This window comes from Procambarus clarkii, chromosome 40, assembly GCF_040958095.1.
Source record: "Procambarus clarkii isolate CNS0578487 chromosome 40, FALCON_Pclarkii_2.0, whole genome shotgun sequence".
In the NCBI taxonomy this organism is placed as follows: Eukaryota; Metazoa; Arthropoda; class Malacostraca; order Decapoda; family Cambaridae; genus Procambarus; species Procambarus clarkii.
The window spans coordinates 24,848,618-24,871,337 of NC_091189.1; the positions used below are offsets into that span (position 1 = coordinate 24,848,618).

The 22,720-nt window shown below is 46.2% G+C and overlaps 1 protein-coding gene across 4 annotated transcripts in view; it reads right to left on the reverse strand.

Annotated features, from left to right (window-relative positions):
• LOC123757984 (Sprouty-related protein with EVH-1 domain) overlaps positions 1 to 11,363 on the reverse strand; it is a 102,946-nt gene extending 91,583 nt beyond the window's left edge. For 2 of the 4 annotated variants that reach the window (XM_069338874.1, XM_069338872.1), the window contains exon 1: positions 11,034 to 11,363. The gene's annotated coding sequence lies outside the window, so the exon portion shown is untranslated. Of the gene's footprint in view, positions 1 to 10,630 lie in introns of all 4 variants that reach the window. The other 2 variants (XM_069338873.1, XM_069338871.1) reach the window with 2 other exon arrangements.
• Between the last annotated feature and the right edge of the window lie 11,357 nt (positions 11,364 to 22,720).

The following is a 22,720-nucleotide window of genomic DNA, read 5'->3' on the forward strand; positions in this document are numbered from 1 at the left end:
CAACACCCGCTAACAGGAAACATAAGAACAAAGGTAACTGCAGAAGGCCTATTGCCCTATACGAGGCAGCTCCTATATATAACCACCCAATCCCACTCATATATATGTCCAACCCGTGAAAAAAAAACTGAAAAATATGCACAGGAACTGGGATATAAAAACAGGATAGGAGTTGCGGTATAAGACAGGATAGACATTGGACTATGAGGACAGGATAGGAGCAGCAATATGGGGGACAAGACAGGAGTTGGAATAATAGGACTGAACAGGAGCTGGGATATGAGGACTGGATTGAAGATGGGATAAAAAGAACACAAAAACTTAAAAATCAAAGAAACTGTAGAAGGTCTATTAACAAGCCACGTGTCGGATCCTACTTGTATCCACCCAAAACACTAACCTTCGCTTGAAACAATCAATGGATCTCACATCTATCATGTTACCGGGAATTTGTTCCACACTTCAACAATCCGGTTTGCATACCGGTATTTACCCAGGTCTTTCCTGAATCTGAACTTACCCAAGTTATATACATTCTTTTCTGTTCTGTCTTACGTTGATATAATACCTTATTAAAACTCCCGTGTTATGCCCATTCATCCACTTGCACACTTGAATCATGTCACCCTTAACACTGAGCCTTTCTAGAGAATGTTATTTAAGCTTTTTCCAGTGAATATATATGTTTACGGGCTCACCATAGCCCGTGCTACATGGACACTTTGTACTGAGTAGCTAACTCTGAAACAACAACAACGAATATATATGTTCAGTCTGTAGTAACATATTCATACCAAGTGGTTGTACCCAACCACTTGGGCTGGACGGTAGAGCGACGGTCTCGCTTCATGCAGGTCGGCGTTCAATCCCCGACCGTCCAAGTGGTTGTGGCACCATTCCTTTCCCCCCCCGTCCCATCCCAAATCCTTATCCTGACCCCCTTCCCAGTGCTATATAGTCGTAATGGCTTGGCGCTTTCCCTTGATAATTCCTTCCTTCAGTCTGCAGTATGGTGACCAAAACGGATCTGCATAAGCTAAATGTGGTCTAACAAGAGCAAGATATAGCTGAAGACCTGAAGCTGAAGAAGCTGAAGAATTAATCACTTAGGTGATTAATTACTGAAGCTTCTAGAAATAAATGTCATATTTTCTTTATTTCGAACATTTATGCATTGATTTTATGGATATAATTTATTTTATTTTTCACAGACAAACTTCGCAATTTCAACACATCCAGCTGATAGCCAGTAACTCTTAATATAATTATTTTCAGCACCTGACCCCAGAATCTAACATCTGTTATCATTAAACTCCATCTGTCAATCTTTTGATCATTTCAAGACCTTGTCTAGCTTGTCGTCTTGAAATGATTTTGAGTCTTTTGAGTTTTTCCCGCCAGATTTTCGTATCGTCGGCAAATTTGCAAATATTAATCCTCAATTGCGAATCAAAATCATATATATATATATATATATATATATATATATATATATATATATATATATATATATATATATATATGTCGTACCTAGTAGCCAGAACGCACTTCTCAGCCTACTATGCAAGGCCCGATTTGCCTAATAAGCCAAGTTTTCCTGAATTAATATATTTGCTCTAATTTTTTTCTTATGAAATGATAAAGCTACCCATTTCATTATGTATGAGGTCAATTTTTTGTTATTGGAGTTAAAATTAACGTAGATATATGACCGAACCTAACCAACCCTACCTAACCTAACCTAACCTATCTTTATAGGTGAGGTTAGGTTAGGTAACCGAAAAAGTTAGGTTAGGTTAGGTTAGGTAGGTTAGGTTGTCGAAAAACAATTAATTGATGAAAACTTTGCTTATTAGGCAAATCGGGCCTTGCATAGTAGGCTGAGAAGTGCGTTCTGGCTACTAGGTACGACATATATATATATATATATATATATAATATATATATATATATATATATATATATATATATATATATATATATATATATATATATATATATATATATATATATATATATATATATTGGTAGCAGTCTTTCCTGTAGACATATATTATTAAATATGACCGAAAAAGTAAGATTCATAATTCTAACACGAATTTTCTCAATCTTTCGTACATTTCTTTTCACTGTTGGAGGTAATTCAAAAATCAATTCTCCAAAATTCATTTTTATTTGTAGTCTGACGCGACACTTGAGCGCGTTTCGTAAAACTTGTTACATTTTCAAAGACTTTACACATACACAACTGAATAGAACTTATATATCTCCGATTTGTTTATATCTACATTTGAGTGAGGTGGTATTTAATAGGGTATTAATTTCATCAACACAAGACAGAACACGAAACAATGGGTATTGAAATGGAAGTGATTGTAGAAAGCCTATTGGTCCATATTTCTTGATGCTTCTATATTGGAGCGGAGTCTTGAGGTGGGTAGAATATAGTTGTGCATTAATTGGCTGTTGATTGCTGGTGTTGACTTCTTAATGTGCAGTGCCTCGCAAACGTCAAGCCGTCTGCTATCGCTGTATCTATCGATGATTTCTGTGTTGTTTACTAGGATTTATCTGGCGATGGTTTGGTTGTGGGAAGAGATTATATGTTCCTTAATGGAGCCCTGTTGCTTATGCATCGTTAAACGCCTAGAAAGAGATGTTGTTGTCTTGCCTATATACTGGTTTTTTTGGAGCTTACAGTCCCCAAGTGGGCATTTGAAGGCATAGACGACGTTGGTCTCTTTTAAAGCGTTCTGCTTTGTGTCTGGAGAGTTTCTCATGAGTAGGCTGGCCGTTTTTCTGGTTTTATAGTAAATCGTCAGTTGTATCCTCTGATTTTTGTCTGTAGGGATAACGTTTCTATTAACAATATCTTTCAGGACCCTTGATAGCCGACAGAGTGTATCGTGATCCAGCCTGTACTCCTCTTGACATACCAGAAAATATTCTGAGGAAACTACTCCAAGCTTGTACTAAAGAGGCACCCTTCTTGAGCCCGGATGGGCACATGTATAAGCAAGTAGATGGGGTCGCCATGGGTTCTCCCCTAGGTGTCCTGTTTGCAAACTTCTACATGGGTACCATCGAGCAAAAAGTCTTAGTCGACATGAACTTGAAACCGGCCATATACTGCAGGTATGTTGACGACATTTTTACACAGGTACCTGATGTCAGACATCTGCAGGAGCTGAAGGAGGCATTTGAGCAGAGTTCCGTGCTGCGTTTCACTTACGAGATGGAAAAGGATGGGAAGCTGCCCTTTCTAGATGTAACAGTCATGGAAAAGAGCGGAGGTTTCCACACTGCAGTCTACACTAAGGAAACGAACATAGGAATGTGCCTAAATGCCAACAGCGACTGCCCAGACAGGTACAAGAGGAGTGTTGTTAACGCATATGTCGACCGTGCTCTCAGCCACAGCTCAGAATGGAAGCAAGTCGACGAAGAACTCTGTAGGGTAAGGCAGGTCCTAGTCAACAACGGCTTCTCCAATGGTTTCGTCGAAGACATTATAAGAAGGAAAGTGAAACGCCATGCAACCTCTGAAGAGACAACTAACACAACACATATACCCCCTATTAGACTATTTTACAGGAACTTCTTTTCCACAGCTCATAAAACGGAGGAAAGGGTTCTGAAAGATATTGTTAATAGAAACGTTATCCCTACAGACAAAAATCAGAGGATACAACTGACGATTTACTATAAAACCAGAAAAACGGCCAGCCTACTCATGAGAAACTCTCCAGACACAAAGCAGAAAGCTTTAAAAGAGACCAACGTCGTCTATGCCTTCAAATGCCCACTTGGGGACTGAAAGCTCCAAAAAACCCAGTATATAGGCAAGACAACAACATCTCTTTCTAGGCGTTTAACGATGCATAAGCAACAGGGCTCCATTAAGGAACATATAATCTCTTCCCACAACCAAACTATCGCCAGATAAATCCTAGTAAACAACACAGAAATCATCGATAGATACAGCGATAGCAGACGGCTTGACGTTTGCGAGGCACTGCACATTAAGAAGTCAACACCAGCAATCAACAGCCAATTAATGCACAACTATATTCTACCCACCTCAAGACTCCGCTCCAATATAGAAGCATCAAAAGCATCAAGAAATATGGACCAATAGGCTTTCTACAATCACTTCCATTTCAATACCCATTGTTTCGTGTTCTGTCTTGTGTTGATGAAATTAATACCCTATTAAATACCACCTCACTCAAATGTAGATATAAACAAATCGGAGATATGTAAGTTCTATTCAGTTGTGTATGTGTAAAGTCTTTGAAATTGTAATAAGTTTTACAAAACGCGCTCAAGTGTCGCGTCAGACTAGAAATAAAAATGAATTTTGGAGAATTGATGTTTGAATTACCTCCAACAGTGAAAAGAATTGTACGAAAGATTGAGAAAATTCGTGTTAGAATTATGAATCTTACTTTTTCGGTCATATTTAATAATATATATATATATATATATATATATATGTATATATATATATATATATATATATATATATATATATTATATATATATATATATATATATATATATATATATATTATATATATATTATATATATATATATATATATATATATATATATATATATATATATATATATATATATATATATATATAAGAATGGGGGTGGTAGGAGAAGATAATATTAGTGTTCAGTGAGAAACCACAAGGTCTCCTCTGAATACTTTTTATTTTCTTCTCCGAGGCTATGGGTCCCCACATTGGCACCTGAGGTGGTACCCTCACTATATATTTATATATATATATATATATATATATATATATATATATATATATATATATATATATATATATATATAAATATATATATATATATATAACTTAAAACTCTTGTTTTGCTGAAGTGAAGGTACTACACCTCACAAACCATTTCCACTATTAATTGCCTCAATTACACTGGAATAGAATGACAGCAAATTTATCAAACATGAGCGACCCTTAACAAAACCATATTGTGAATCATTTATTAAGATTTTTTTCAAAATGTAGATGAATGGCTTTTGCCATTATCGATTCAAGCAATTTTCCCGCATTAGAAGTTATGCTAATTGGCAGATAGTTCGACTCAAGTGATCTATCGGCTTTCTTAAAAGTTGGCACCACGTTAGCAACCCTAAAGGACTCCGGCACTCTTCCAGACTCTAATGATTTATTGAATAAGCTGGACAAGGGCTCACAAAGCTCTTCTTTGCATTCTTTAAGCAACCTGGCAAACACTTCGTCTGACCGAAGGATCAGGGAGCCGGTCGGCCGAGCGGACAGCACACTGGACTTGTGATCCTGTGGTCCTGGGTTCGATAACAGGCGCCGGCGAGAAACAATGGGCACAGTTTCTTTCACCCTATGTCCCTGATACCTAGCAGTAAAATAGGTACCTAGGTGTTAGTCAGCTGTCACGGGCTGCTTCCTGGGGGTGGAGGCCTGGTCGAGGACTGGGCCGCGGGGACACTAAAAAGCCCCGAAATCATCTCAAGATAACCTCAAGAAGATAACCTGACCCTAGAGATTTAACTCGTGTCTTTTTCTATATGTTTAATAACTTCCTCCCTGGTGACCACTAAACTAGTCAGCCTGTCATCTTCACCACCAATACACACGTTCAGCTGAAGTCATAATGTTAAGTTATGGTGTAAATACCGTCATAAAATATTTAATATACTACTCATCTCGTTTGTTATTATCAGTTATCTAACCCGTCACAGCTCTTAATAGCCCCGTCTTGTCCCTAATCTTTGTGTCATACATATAACTGAAGAAACCATTATTTGTCTTTCCTTGCCAGCTATACGAACTGCATTGTGATTTTTGCTTTCCATATTACGCTTTTAACATTTCTAACTAGCGTGACAAAATTCTTGTTCTAGGTTGACTTCTCTATTTTTAAACCTTTTGTATAACGCTTTTCTCATAAAACGTTACTTAGACCTATAGTTATCTATTTGGAGGTCATTATTATTCGATTTTATTAATTTATAAGGTAGACTACGTTTCTGTTCTTTACTAAGAACAAAATGGCATTCTATTCTTAGAACTCACACAAGACTTTATACTGGTCCAGGACGGACCGAAACCTTTCCATCTCTTCATCTTCTGGTGTGTGGTCTGGTCATCATATCTTCAGCCCCGTTATTGTGACTCATCGTTTGCTTTGCTAAGAATTTCTAGTACGACGATATTTGGCATTAGGCGGAGTATACATCAAAATGTGACGTTCTATTAGGAGGAGCCCATTATGTGCCTCTGTAACCCTTTCCACTACCGCCCACAAGATGGGTATGGGGTGCATAATAAATGAACTAAACTCTAACTATTAGGAGGCCGGGTTGCACGTCACTCATCGCTAGGTTGATATCACCTTCCAAGACCGGCCCCACTACCCACGAATGGGTCTGTCCAATCTATCCATCCCAAGACATGTCTTAGTCCACTAAAATCCGCTTAACGCAAATATGACACGTTAACAGCTTTTTCTCTTACAGATCTATTCCTTGCTATGCTAAATCTGATGTCCTTGTGGTCACTGTTTCCTAGCTCACTCCCTATTTCCTTGTGGTCACTGTTCCCTAGCTCACTCCCTATTTCCTTGTGGTCACTGTTCCCTAGCTCACTCCCTATTTCCTTGTAGTCACTGTTCCCTAGCTCACTCCCTATTTCCTTGTGGTCACTGTTCCCTAGCTCACTCCCTATTTCCTTGTGGTCACTGTTCCCTAGCTCACTCCCTATTTCCTTGTGGTCACTGTTCCCTAGCTCACTCCCTATTTCCTTGTGGTCACTGTTCCCTAGCTCACTCCCTATTTCCTTGTGGTCACTGTTCCCTAGCTCACTCCCTATTTCCTTGTGGTCACTGTTTCCTAGCTCACTCCCTATTTCCTTGTGGTCACTGTTCCCTAGCTCACTCCCTATTTCCTTGTGGTCACTGTTCCCTAGCTCACTCCCTATTTCCTTGTGGTCACTGTTCCCTAGCTCACTCCCTATTTCCTTGTGGTCACTGTTCCCTAGCTCACTCCCTATTTCCTTGTGGTCACTGTTCCCTAGCTCACTCCCTATTTCCTTGTGGTCACTGTTTCCTAGCTCACTCCCTATTTCCTTGTGGTCACTGTTCCCTAGCTCACTCCCTATTTCCTTGTGGTCACTGTTCCCTAGCTCACTCCCTATTTCCTTGTGGTCACTGTTTCCTAGCTCACTCCCTATTTCCTTGTGGTCACTGTTCCCTAGCTCACTCCCTATTTCCTTGTGGTCACTGTTCCCTAGCTCACTCCCTATTTCCTTGTGGTCACTGTTCCCTAGCTCACTCCCTATTTCCTTGTGGTCACTGTTTCCTAGCTCACTCCCTATTTCCTTGTGGTCACTGTTCCCTAGCTCACTCCCTATTTCCTTGTGGTCACTGTTTCCTAGCTCACTCCCTATTTCCTTGTGGTCACTGTTCCCTAGCTCACTCCCTATTTCCTTGTGGTCACTGTTCCCTAGCTCACTCCCTATTTCCTTGTGGTCACTGTTCCCTAGCTCACTCCCTATTTCCTTGTGGTCACTGTTCCCTAGCTCACTCCCTATTTCCTTGTGGTCACTGTTTCCTAGCTCACTCCCTATTTCCTTGTGGTCACTGTTTCCTAGCTCACTCCCTATTTCCTTGTGGTCACTGTTTCCTAGCTCACTCCCTATTTCCTTGTGGTCACTGTTCCCTATTTCGATGACATTTATTTGTCTCCCCCCGTTAGTTAACTCCAATTAACACCAGGTGCAAAATACTATGGAGGCGAGGAGTCACAATAACGTGGCTGAAGAATGTTGACCAGACCACACACTAGAAGGTGAAGGGACGACGACGTGTAGGTGTGTGTCCTGGACCATTCTTAAGGCGATTGTCGACTTGAGAATGGTCCAGGACGAGTCACATTAACGTGGCTAAAGTATGTTGACCAGACCACACACTAGGTGGTGAAGGGACGACGACGTGTAGGTGTGTGTCCTGGACCATTCTTAAGGCGATTGTCGACTTGAGAATGGTCCAGGACGAGTCACATTAACGTGGCTAAAGTATGTTGACCAGACCACACACTAGGTGAAGGGACGACGACGTTTCGGTCCGTCCTGGACCATTCTCAAGTCGATTGTGAATGGTCCAAGACGGACCGAAACGTCGTCGTCGTCCCTTCACCTTCTAGTGTGTGGTCTGGTCTCCAAAATACTATTTTCCCGCGCTGGTTCTTTAATATGTTGCTTTAAGGAAACACTCGTCAACTTATTTAAAAAAAATCTACGTCGGTATTTACTATTTTATTAAACCAATTTATGTCACTAAAATTAAAAGTGACCCCATAACACAAGTTTGACCTAGATGCTAGGTAGATTACCTAGACCTAGGTAGTTTGACCTAGATGCTAGGTAGATTACCTAGACCTGGGTAGTTTGACCTAGATGCTAGGTAGATTACCTAGACCTAGGTAGTTTGACCCAGATGCTAGGTAGATTACCTAGACCTGGGTAGTTTGACCTAGATGCTCTAGACATTTCATCCCAAAGATTGCTTCCATTCTGGCGAAGTTGGGGGTCTAAATATCGGTCCTTTTATTAGTTTATTACGTTCTAATTTAATTCTAAAAAAAAAATAGTAGTTTCTGTGTGTGTGGCTCAGTTTTAAACCCCCTTTGGCACTACTTTTTAAATTGTGACACACACACACACAGTTGAGAGGCTGAGAAGCGGGACCAGAGCCAGAGCTCAACCCCCGCAAACACAATTAGGTGAGTACACACACACACACACACACACGGCTACTCGTCTAGCATGTCTATCCGTGTGAAATAATTTGAATCCGTTTATTTAATATTCAGCTAAAAAGTTCTCTATTTTCTACATTCAACCACGTTTAGGTCCCTGCAATACTATCTTCATGTTTGTGTGCAGACAAGAGCATTTCAAACGTTGCTGTTTTGTTTCTGAAGACTCCTACTGTTGGTGTAATACACCTTAGTCATAGTGGCTGCGTAATAGTGGCTTTAGGCATTGTATGTACTAGCGCTATCTATAAATTCATCAATATGTATATCACACCCCTGTATGTATGTACTTTACCTGAATAAACATCTGAATTTGAATTTAGGGGTATTGTCACTTCGAGGCGCAACTGGATAGCTGGGATATGAGGAGAGAATAGGAGCTGGGTTATGAGGACAGGATTGTTGCTGGGATATCAGGATAAGCTAGGAGCTGGGATATGAGGGCAGTAACTGGGATAACACAGGAAAGGAGCTGGGATGAGAAGTGTGCAGGTGCTGGGATGTAGACGGAAGATGGGATGAGGGGCAGGATAGGAGCTTGGTTATAAAAACTGAATAAAAACTGGGATATATGGATAGGATAGTTGGGATATGAGTATGAGGTCAGAAGCTGGGATAATAGGACAGTATAGGAGCTTGCATCTGAGAACAAGCTAGACTATAATAGGATAACTGGGATGTGAAGTTTGGATAACTGTTTGTTTCGCAGGTATCCAAGACCAGTTTGGATAACTGCGATGCGAGGGCAGGACAGGAGGCTGGGATATGAGGACAGAAGGGCAGGATAAGAGGCTGGGATATGAGGGCAGGATAGAAGGATAAATATCAGAAACACTGACCTAATATATATTTTCGACTCATGCAAGCTGATTTTCCCCCTAGCATTCACATACAGTTGTCTAAAAACCATCTTGTGTATACCTGCCTTAAAGATGTCAAGTGTAGCATCGAGTAAGTTATGTTAGCTCTAAGATTAGCTCTAAGATTAGCTCTAAGATCACCGTAAGACACTTCTCTTACATTCATTAAGGTCTAACGCAGTTACTATTGACGATAGGGAACAAAAAGGAGACGGGCTCCCAAGCCCCCTCTGCCCCACTCCCAAATGGAACCTTCAAAATATTGAATAAAGGCCTCCGAATTATGCCCCCACAGCAGACAGGGCCTGCAAAACAACGCATAAATGTACCGAATTACGCATTACCACGCACATACCCGATAACTCCACCCAAAAATTGTGAATGGATGCCTAGATTATGCCCCCACGCCACACTTCTAGGGGGTGTAATCTCGAAAATTATGAATGAATGCCCCGGATGGTGCAATATCACACGCCACAAAGGTCCACCAAGATAATAAATAAATGCCCCGGATTATGCACCCACAACACACACACTGCAGGGAGGACCCTCCAAAATAATGAATGAATGCCTCCTTCCCGTATTATACAGCGCAACACGCCACACATACTTCAGGGCGGACCCTCCAAAATAATGAATGAAAGCCCCGGATTACGCAACAGACCACACCCCAGGGAGGACCCTCCAAAATAATGAATGAATACCCTGGATTACGCAACACACACTCCACCAGCCCCCGGGCCGCCAGGAATCACTCCCCCCTCAACACTGACGTCTCCTCCAACCTCTTCCTCCTCCTGACAGTCACCAGGCAAAGCCACACTAATTTTAAAAGAACAAGCTTACTCTTAACAAAATATTTCACATGGAAAAGCCGTGTATATCTATCTATCTATCTATCTATCTATCAACATCAGAAGGGTAGGGAGACTGGGAGACCCCCAGAAGTAACCTGAAATAACACTAAGATGCTCCAGGAATGACAATACACTTGTGACGTGTCTTGACGCCCATATTGACATAGACAAATACGAGACTTTGCTAAGGTGTAGTAATTGGGAATTGTGAATGGCGAGTGGGGAGCTGTCACCTCCACGGACGCTGGCCACTGTATAGCGTCTCTCTCACCAACGTAAAACTCAAGACTGTACTTACTGCGTTGTCATGGGCGGACGAGGGAACCCTCAGAGGAAAATGCATTGTACAACTTCATTCAGTATATGACCCTGTGTGACCGTAGTCCATCAATGAATTTAGGACTGAGGACACCGATTTGGTGGCAAACACCCACTGTGACGCCACTCCTCAACCATACAGGGGAAAAAAAATGCGTGCTATGCACTTTCACGGTGCCACTCTAAAAATGGGAATTTTCTTGTCATCACTGTAACCACCATCACCAAACATTAACCAACAAAGCGACATCCGCTGATTCTCTTCGTCCCGAGAAAATGGAGGTTCAATCAGACTCCAACCACCAATGTTTTCATCACCTTATTCACCCGATTTAAACCATTTTTCACTCGTTTGATGCAACATACTTACTCATCATTTCCCTCTGTCATGTTTTATATAGTACAGGTGGCTATTTTGGCGTTTTTTTGCCCTCCTGATGCACATTTTCATGGTAACCTCGCTTCATGGGAACACCCAAACACCCAGATCTTGGTTTGAGGTTTCGCCGCCGCGCACCCACCCTCGCGCACCAAACTAGTTCCTTGGATACGTTTTGCCTTTTCGGCTCTCAAATCATATAATATCTCTACGCAATCTTAGTTGAGGGGTTTTGTGTAATATTTTGGAGGCGGTGAGCGACAAGCGTCTTGTTAGAATTTGGTTAATGTGTACCAGATATGCGGATGAACACACCGACCGCTTGCTATGGCGCCGTCTGACTATAGTACACTTTACCAGATGTTTCTCTGGCGTGCGAACCATCTCATAATATTTCGCTCTCCATTCTCGTTTATAAAATGACCTTTTAACCATTATTTCATTTAATTTTACCTTGAGAAAATATCAACATATTTTGTATAGCTTCACATATTATTGTATATGTAAATATTAAAGAAATTAATTGTAAATTCATATGTCGTAGGAGGTATTGGTATCATATATAAAGCCAAAACGAGCGAACGCGTGTGGTTTAAATTACTCGTTCAGGCACCTGTACGCCCGAGTCCCTTCAATGATGGCAGAGCGTTGATGGCGGAGGCCTCAGCTCGGGCTGCTGTGTTCCCCTGGACCTGACCTGAGTGTAAACCTCAGCTGGGTTGACGCTAAAAGGCACGTTAAGGGTCGCTGGTAATGCCGGAGAGGTTAGATAAGAGAGACGAGTAATGCTGCACTTGTCATTCATGTTCGGGGGGGGGGAGGGAGGGGGGGATACCGGGAGTCATGAATGAATTGGTGGGGGTGAGCGGTGGTACCGACTCTCCTTAATACTTCACTAATGTATTCCCTCACACAACCATACTTAACCTCACAAACTCATGCGCTGGCTAGGTAACACTAAGGGTATCGTGCTCATGAGCAAGACATGCAGTTGCTAGCAATACAGATCAAATAAATATTTGTGGTAAAACAGTGCTGGCCTCCTGGCAGGGGCCAGGAAGCGGGGAGGGGGCGGAACAGGGGGGGGGGGGTAGAGGGGGCAGAAGTGCCTAGCAGTTAGCAATTAGTGTATTACATATGGAATTTCCGGTACAATTTACCTAATTAATAAACCCGTACGTACCTATAAAGTACTCTGACGTGACGATATGAAATAGAAGAGAGTTTAGAGTATATTATGATGGCATAATAGTGGTGGGATTAAGAATGATAGAGTATCACCACACGCGTCACCATTGACCGTCAGTGTTTACACTACAAATCGATCTGTTCATTCATAATAATAGTCTACAGTCTCCTGTGACTTTATGAATCGTTTTCCTATTTCTTTAATACACATGGAATTGAACACAACAACATTATTATAACTGATAATTTGTTATGGATATATTTCCATTTTTGCGTAAATGCCTTCTACCATGTACTGTAGTGGTTGGAGAAACACTAGTTAGTTCACTTAGTGTTTACATTTGATTACAAAGTTTCGTCAGTATGTGACAATCTTCCGGGATATGTTACAGCGAACACGAGTATGCTAAAATACCTGTAGTGTTGAATATGATAGTAAGAACAATGATTCTGGTGAGAACAATGATTCTAGCACGAATCCTCACCATTTTTTCCTAGTTTTTTCTTTACTTGAGAAGGAATTTGAAAAATTAACTCTCAGAAGTTTATTTTATAATTTTATAATGACTTGACGCTAAGAGATTCGTTTCGTTGATCTTGTCAACATTATAAAAAGCTAAGTGTGAATGGTTACAAGTTGATTGATGAAGATTAAGCCACCCAAGAGGTGGCACGGGCATGAATAGCCCGTAAAAAAAATTACACGTTTTTGTGCTGGGGCTGGGGATGAGCTGTGGCGGCACAAAACTAATATTGACAAGAATATTTGTCAAGACAAGGTTTGACGAAACACATCTCCTAGCGTCAGGTCTTAACAAAATTGTAAAATGAATTTTGGAGAGAAAATTTTTCAACTTCCTTCTCATGTGAATACAAATAGAGAAGATTCGTGTCAGAATCACTGATCTCACCCTGTCTGCCATACTTAATATGTCAACAAGAAAGACTGCTACCAAAATATTCTCAAATTACGAATGAAAGACACACAAGCCTGGGTTCACCTCGCCCAATTAGTCCAATTCTTGGGTATGAATAGGCCTTATTCGTTGTGGGCGACCCCGGGAGACATCTCCCGTCACGCAGGGTGCAGTCGCACCTCCACAGATCTCCAGCATCAGCTCTTGATACTGGTAATGGCTCAAAAGGGCCACCACTTACGGGCTATTCATGCCCGTGTCACCTTTTGGGTGGCTTAATCTTCATCAATCAATCTGTGGGCGACGAACTATAGGGTCAAGTGCAGCAGGTGACACTTGTCTAACGCGACGGATATCTTCCTTATGGACCAAAGGGGGGCCCCATCACACAACTGAATACTCCATGTCAAGATCACCTAAGTGCTAATTAATGATGTAATTTCACAAATTAAAAAGGTTTCAAGATTGATTGATTGATGAAGATTAAACCACCCAAGAGGTGGCACGGGCATGAATAGCCCGTAAGTGGTGGCCCTTTTGAGCCATTACCAGTATCAAGAGCTGATGCTGGAGATCTGTGGAGGTGCGACTGCACCCTGCGTGACGGGAGATGTCTCCCGGACCAAGTGGTGACTAAATGGTGTGGCTTCAAGTGTGCCCAGCCTCTTTTATAGGTGTGTGATGACTGTGCGTCTTTTTTTACGACGGTGCCGATGAGTTAGGACGGAGCTGTGGACTAGATTAAGATTAAGCCACCCCAGAGGTGGCACGGGCATGAATAGCCCGTAAGCTGTGGACTACTGAGTGCTCTTGTTATATAGCTCCTTCTGTAGAGTATATTTATATACTACACTTGTACACTTGCGTTGTCACAGGAAGAGGAAATGTTGTTTTCACAGAAGGGGAAGTTACAGTAAATGATGTGAGGAATCCCAATGTTTTCACTGTGTTGTTTACACTTTCTCTCAGTTACGTCCCATTATCTGTTGTTGTTGTTTAACATTCAGCTACTGGGAACTAAAAGTTCCCAGTAGCACGGGCTATGGTGAGCCCGTGATGGACTTACCTGGCACAGGAGCGGGGCTGAAACTTATCCCATTATCGCCTGTTGTAGGCCTACTCATCCCTAGGGATATGTATCTTTATAGTATTCTACAATGTCTTCCCCAGGGCCTATCTGTACTACATACTAACTTCATCGCAATACTATCTTTCCCGCCCACTATCTTCATTACTGTAATTACCTTCACTACCCGTCCACTCCAAGTGCCCAACCACTTGGGGTGGACGGTAGAGGGACGGTCTCGCTTCATGCAGGTTGGCGTTCAATCCCCGACCGTCAAGTGGTTGAGCACCATTCCTTTCCCCCCGTCCCATCCCAAATCCTTCTCCTGACCCCTTCCCAGTGCTATATAGTCGTAATGGTTTGGTGCTTTCTCCTCATGGTTCCCTGCCCTACCCAGGCACTGCTATGTACCCCCATTTACACACATCATCACCACCTTCCTTCCCCATCACCACCTTCCCTCCCCATCACCACCTTCCCTCCCCATCACCACCTTCCCTCCCCATCACCACCTTCCCTCCCCATCACCACCTTCCCTCCCCATCACCACCTTCCCTCTCCTTCACCACCTTCCCTCTCCTTCACCACCTTCCCTCCCCATCACCACCTTCCCTCCCCATCACCACCTTCCCTCTCCATCACCACCTTCCCTCCCCATCACCACCTTCCCTCCCCATCACCACCTTCCCTCCCCATCACCACCTTCCCTCCCCATCACCACCTTCCCTCTCCTTCACCACCTTCCCTCCCCATCACCACCTTCCCTCCCCATCACCACCTTCCCTCTCCATCACCACCTCCCCTCCCCATCACCACCTTCCCTCTCCTTCACCACCTTCCCTCTCCATCACCACCTTCCCTCCCCTTCACCACCTTCCCTCTCCATCACCACCTTCCCTCTCCATCACCACCTTCCCTCCCCATCACCACCTTCCCTCTCCTTCACCACCTTCCCTCTCCATCACCACCTTCCCTCCCCTTCACCACCTTCCCTCTCCTTCACCACCTTCCCTCTCCTTCACCACCTTCCCTCTCCTTCACCACCTTCCCTCTCCTTCACCACCTTCCCTCTCCTTCACCACCTTCCCTCTCCATCACACATCAGAAAAAACCTTTGAGTGCTGAGAATTAAGACACCGGAACATATGAAATCACAGCTGCTGCCTCTCACAGCTGCTGCTGCCTCTCACAGCTGCTGCCTCTCACAGCTGCTGCCTCTCACAGCTGCTGCCTCTCACAGCTGCTGCCTCTCACAGCTGCTGCCTCTCACAGCTGCTGCCTCTCACAGTTGCTGCTGCCTCTCACAGCTGCTGCCTCTCACAGCTGCTGCCTCTCACAGCTGCTGCCTCTCACAGCTGCTGCCTCTCACAGCTGCTGCCTCTCACAGTTGCTGCTGCCTCTCACAGCTGCTTCCTCTCACAGCTGCTGCCTCTCACAGTTGCTGCTGCATCTCACAGCTGCTGCCTCTCACAGCTGCTGCCTCTCACAGTTGCTGCTGCCTCTCACAGTTGCTGCTGCCTCTCACAGCTGCTGCCTCTCACAGCTGCTGCCTCTCACAGCTGCTGCCTCTCACAGCTGCTGCCTCTCACAGCTGCTGCCTCTGACAGTTGCTGCTGCCTCTCACAGCTGCTGCCTCTCACAGCTGCTGCCTCTCACAGTTGCTGCTGCCTCTCACAGCTGCTGCCTCTCACAGCTGCTGCCTCTCACAGCTGCTGCCTCTCACAGCTGCTGCCTCTCACAGGTGCTGACTCTCACAGCTGCTGCTGCCTCTCACAGCTGATGACTCTCACAGGTGCTGCCTCTCACAGCTGCTGCTGCCTCTCACAGCTGCTGCCTCTCACAGCTGCTGCCTCTCACAGCTGCTGCTGCCTCTCACAGCTGCTGCCTCTCACAGCTGCTGACTCTCACAGCTGCTGCTGCCTCTCACAGCTGCTGCCTCTCACAGCTGCTGCTGCCTCTCACAGCTGCTGACTCTCACAGCTGCTGCTGCCTCTCACAGCTGCTGACTCTCACAGGTGCTGACTCTTACAGCTGCTGCTGCCTCTCACAGCTGCTGCCTCTCACAGCTGCTGCCTCTCACAGCTGCTGCTGCCTCTCACAGCTGCTGCCTCTCACAATTGCTGACTCTCACAGCTGCTGCCTCTCACAGCTGCTGACTCACAGCTGCTGTTTCTCACAGCTGCTGCCTCTCACAGCTGCTGCCCCTCACAGCTGCTGACTCTCACAGCTGCTGCCTCTCACAGCTGCTGCCTCTCACAGCTGCTGCCTCTCACAGCTGCTGCCCCTCACAGCTGCTGACTCTCACAGCTGCTGCCTCGCACAGCTGCTGCCTCTCACAGCTGCTGCCTCTCACAGCGGCTGCCCCTCACAGCTACTGACTCTCACAGCTGCTGCCTCTCACAGCTGCTGCCTCTCACAGCTGCTGCCCCTCACAGCTGCTGCCTCTCACAGCTGCTGCCTCTCACAGCTGCTGCTGCCTCTCACAGCTGCTGCCTCTCACAGCTGCTGCTGCCTCTCACAGCTGCTGCCTCTCACAGCTGCTGACTCTCACAGCTGCTGCCTCTCACAGCTGCTGCCTCTCACAGCTGCTGCTGCTTCTCACAACTGCTGCTGCCTCTCACAGCTGCTGCCTCTCACAGCTGCTGCCTGTCACAGCTGCTGCCTCTCACAGCTGCTGCTGCCTCTCACAGCTGCTGCCTCTCACAGCTGCTGCCTCTCACAGCTGCTGACTCTTACAGCTGCTGCCTCTCACAGCTGCTGCCTCTCACAGCTGCTGCCTCTCACAGCTGCTCCCTCTCACAGCTGCTCCCTCTCACAGCTGCTGCTTCTCACAGCTGCTGACTCTCACAGCTGCTGCCTCTCATTGCTGGTGACTCTCACAGCTGCTGCCTCTCACAGCTGCTGCCTCTCACAGCTGCTGCTGCCTCTCACAGCTGCTGCCTCTCACAGCTGCTGCCTCTCACAGCTGCTGCTGCCTCTCACAGCTGCTGCCTCTCACAGCTGCTGCTGCCTCTCACAGCTGCTGCCTCTCACAGCTGCTGCTGCCTCTCACAGCTGCTGCTGCCTCTCACAGCAGCTGACTCTCACAGCTGCTGCCTCTCAAGCTGCTGCCTCTCACAGCTGCTGACTCACAGAGCTGCTGCCTCTCACAGCTGCTGACTCTCACAGCTGCTGACTCACAGAGCTGCTGCCTCTCACAGCTGCTGCCTCTCACAGCTGCTGACTCACAGAGCTGTTGCCTCTCACAGCTGCTGACTCTCAAGCTGCTGCCTCTCACAGCTGCTACCTCACAGCTGCTGCCTCTCACAGCTGCTGCCTCTCACAGCTGCTACCTCTCACAGCTGCTGACTCTCACAGCTGCTGACTCTCACAGCTGCTGCCTCTCACAGCTGCTGCCTCTCACAGCTGCTGACTCTCACAGCTGCTGCCTCTCACAGCTGCTGCCTCTCACAGCTGCTGAATCTCACAGCTGCTGCCTCTCACTGCTGGTGACTCTCACAGCTGCTGCCTCTCACAGCTGCTGCTGCCTCTCACAGCTGCTGCCTCTCACAGCTGCTGCCTCTCACAGCTGCTGCATCTCACAGCTGCTGCCTCTCACAGCTGCTGCCTCTCACAGCTGCTGCTGCCTCTCACAGCTGCTGCTGCCTCTCACAGCAGCTGACTCTCACAGCAGCTGACTCACAGAGCTGCTGCCTCTCACAGCTGCTGCCTCTCACAGCTGCTGACTCACAGAGCTGCTGCCTCTCACAGCTGCTGCCTCTCACAGCTGCTGCCTCTCACAGCTGCTGCCTCTCACAGCTGCTGCCTCTCACAGCTGCTGCCTCTCACAGCTGGTGTCTCTCACAGCTGGTGCCTCTCACAGCTGCTGACTCTCACAGCTGCTGCCTCTCACAGCTGCTGCTGCTTCTCACAACTGCTGCTGCCTCTCACAGCTGCTGCCTCTCACAGCTGCTGCCTCTCACAGCTGCTGCCTCTCACAGCTGCTGCTGCCTCTCACAGCTGCTGCCTCTCACAGCTGCTGCCTCTCACAGCTGCTGCCTCTCACAGCTGCTGACTCTTACAGCAGCTGCCTCTCACAGCTGCTGCCTCTCACAGCTGCTGCCTCTCACAGCTGCTCCCTCTCACAGCTGCTCCCTCTCACAGCTGCTGCTTCTCACAGCTGCTGACTCTCACAGCTGCTGCCTCTCATTGCTGGTGACTCTCACAGCTGCTGCCTCTCACAGCTGCTGCCTCTCACAGCTGCTGCTGCCTCTCACAGCTGCTGCCTCTCACAGCTGCTGCCTCTCACAGCTGCTGCTGCCTCTCACAGCTGCTGCCTCTCACAGCTGCTGCTGCCTCTCACAGCTGCTGCTGCCTCTCACAGCAGCTGACTCTCACAGCTGCTGCCTCTCAAGCTGCTGCCTCTCACAGCTGCTGACTCACAGAGCTGCTGCCTCTCACAGCTGCTGACTCTCACAGCTGCTGACTCACAGAGCTGCTGCCTCTCACAGCTGCTGCCTCTCACAGCTGCTGACTCACAGAGCTGTTGCCTCTCACAGCTGCTGACTCTCAAGCTGCTGCCTCTCACAGCTGCTACCTCACAGCTGCTGCCTCTCACAGCTGCTGCCTCTCACAGCTGCTACCTCTCACAGCTGCTGACTCTCACAGCTGCTGACTCTCACAGCTGCTGCCTCTCACAGCTGCTGCCTCTCACAGCTGCTGACTCTCACAGCTGCTGCCTCTCACAGCTGCTGCCTCTCACAGCTGCTGAATCTCACAGCTGCTGCCTCTCACTGCTGGTGACTCTCACAGCTGCTGCCTCTCACAGCTGCTGCTGCCTCTCACAGCTGCTGCCTCTCACAGCTGCTGCCTCTCACAGCTGCTGCATCTCACAGCTGCTGCCTCTCACAGCTGCTGCCTCTCACAGCTGCTGCTGCCTCTCACAGCTGCTGCTGCCTCTCACAGCAGCTGACTCTCACAGCAGCTGACTCACAGAGCTGCTGCCTCTCACAGCTGCTGCCTCTCACAGCTGCTGACTCACAGAGCTGCTGCCTCTCACAGCTGCTGCCTCTCACAGCTGCTGCCTCTCACAGCTGCTGCCTCTCACAGCTGCTGCCTCTCACAGCTGGTGTCTCTCACAGCTGGTGCCTCTCACAGCTGGTGCCTCTCACAGCTGCTGCCTCTCACAGCTGCTGCCTCTCACAGCTGCTGCCTCTCACAGCTGGTGCCTCTCACAGCTGCTGCCTCTCACAGCTGCTGCCTCTCACAGCTGCTGCCTCTCACAGCTGCTGCCTCTCACAGCTGGTGTCTCTCACAGCTGGTGGCTCTCACAGTTGCTGCCTCTCACAGCTGCTGCTGCCTCTCACAGCTGCTGACTCTCACAGCTGCTGCTGCCTCTCACAGCTGGTGACTCTCACAGTTGCTGCCTCTCACAGCTGCTGGACCACTGTGACATGGCCTTAGCGCCCATGGAAGACAAGCCGATGACAAACGTATACTCAAATTTCGCGAAGCCTTTCAGACGAGTATGACATGACCGAGAATGACCTTGGTGTTATTGCCCACAAAATGCACTCAAAAGGAATGACTGGCAAAGTAGGGAGATGGATCTTTAACTTCCTAGCAAGCAGAACCCAGAGTGTCATAGCTAACCAAAGGAAATCCAGATCATCGACTAAGAGAGAGAGAGAGAAGATTAAGCCACCCAAAAGGTGGGTTGGGCATGAATAGCCCATAAGTGGTGGCCCTTTTGAGCCATTTCCAGTATCAATAGATGATACTGGAGATCTGTGGAGGTGCGACTGCACCCTGCGTGACGGGAGATGTTTCCCGTGATCATCTACTGTGAAAAGCTGAGTCCCCCCCTCCAAGGTACCGTACTTGCCCCGGTCCGTTTTTTCATCCTCATATTCAATGGGACATCTCATTGAGATGTCCCATTTCTCATTCTCTCATCATTCAATGGGACACTTAAAATAATATGATAATTAATGAAAAGAGTTTCAGCTCTAGAAAAAACGAATATATCAAAACGGAAGCCGCATATAAAACGCAGTTAAATTACATTAAAAGGAATGTAAAAGATCTGGGAGTAATCACGTCGGTAGGCCGTACGACACGTGTTGAATAATGTCTTTTATGCACCCCTGTCAATTTCCCTGATAATTTTGTATGTGGTAATCATGTCTCCCCGAAACTCTTCTGCCTTCCAGCGACGTGAGGTGCAGTTCACGTAGATCTTTCCTTATAACTCATTCTTATGTGTGTGTGTGTGTGTGTGTGTGTGTGTGTGTGTGTGTGTGTGTGTGTGTGTGTGTGTGTGTGTGTGTGTGTGTGTGTGTGTTGACCTAGTTGTGTTTGCGGGGGTTGAGCTCTGCTCTTTCGGCCCGCCTCTCAACTGTCAATCAACTGTTACTAACTACTAATTATTTTATTCACACACACACACACACACACACACACACACACACACACACACACACACACACACACACACACACACACACACACACACACACACACACACACACACACACACACACACACACACACACACACACACACACACACACACACACACACACACACACACACACACAGAGGAAGTAGCTCCGTAACAGCTGACTAACTCCCAGGTACCTATTTACTGCTAGGTAACAGGGGCATTCTTGATGAAAGAAACTTTGCCCATTTGTTTCTGCCAGGTCCGGAAATCGAACCCGGGTCACAGAATTACGAGTCCTGCGCGCTGTCCACTCAGCTACCAGACCCCGTTTGTCTGAGTGTGTGTGTACTCACCTAATTTAGCTAGCAGGGTTGAGCGTCTGCTCCTAAGCCCCGCCTTTCGACCATCATTAGTTCAATACAGTGACACTTTTCACTCTTTTCTCTTTATCATATTTACAATATCTTTATCATATTTTAAGTTAAGTATCCAATTAGATTTAACTTCCTCATCTGCTCCGCTCTACTTATTTACAACATTTTTACTGACCAAGTTTTCCTGACATCTCTGTGACTCATCTGTGTTTCCAGTTTCAAAACTATGTCCGCTCATTCCATTTTTTTCTATAATTTGACAATTGCTTCAATATCTAATTTTTAGCCCCCTTAGTATTTTGTACGTCGGTATCATTTCTGCCTTATTCCTTCTTTCCTCCAGCGTAGTGAGGTCCAACTCCCTCTGTCTTTCTTTATATCTCAGTCCCGTTAGCTCAGGAACATGCAATGTTGCATATATTTGGACATTTTCTAGTTTTTTTTCCTGAAAGGTACTCCCTTCACTCACTTCAGTACTGTCCCCACTACACCAGCCTCTTTCTGAAGTGTGCATAGATGTTGCATGTGAGAAGTAGTGTCAACATGCAGTCTTTCCAGCCCTCTGTCTCCCGTTTGACTGCTGTCATCTTGTCATAGAACTCTAATAAGTTGGACAAGCAAGATTTTGTTGACCAGATCACACACTAGAAGGTAAAGGGACGACGACGTTTCGGTCCGTCCTGGATCATTCAAGAGAATCGACTTGAGAAAGGTCCAGGACGGACCGAAACGTCGTCGTCCCTTCACCTTCTAGTGTGTGGTCTGGTCAACATACTTCAGCCACGTTATTGTGACTCATCGTAAGCAAGATTTTCCTTTGCTTTTCCATGCCGATTCTTACAAACAAAATTGATATGTTCTAAATTATCGACAAGCCTTCAGTTAATCAGCATCTCTAATATCTTACAGGGAATACTTGTTATTGATTCTTGTCTGTAGTTCAGTGGCGCCTGTCTTGACCCTTTCTTGTATACAGGCATCACATTTGTCACTTTCCAAATGTCAGGAAGTTCCCTCATTTCTAGTGAGGAGCTGGAAGCTACAGCACGAGGTACACACACAGTGCTGCAGCTGCCTCTTTTAGGAGCCCTGCGGATGCCTTGGCGGGACTGCTGCTCACAGCACCTCAGCTCCTCTAAGTGATGGTCCTCTTCCTCTGGTCTTCTGTTTCCCTTCCGTCTGGTAGCGTCTGTTGCATTAGGTCATAGATGAACTTCTGCTTCCATCTTAAAAACTTCCTGGAAGCTTTTAATTGCTTTGCTCACTTCCTTATCCTTCTTTGCATAGCTTGATCAACCTGATCAACCAGGCTGTGATTCATACGACAGGTTACGAGAAGCAGCCGCGTCCAACAGCCTGGTTGACCAGACGACCTACCTGGAGGCCTGGTCGGAGACCGGGCCGCGGGGCCGTTGATCCCCGGAACCTCCACAAGGTAGCCACAAGGTAGATAGGTCGCCTCCTCTTCTTTTGTTTAGCGTGATCTCTTGGTCATTTACCGGCAAC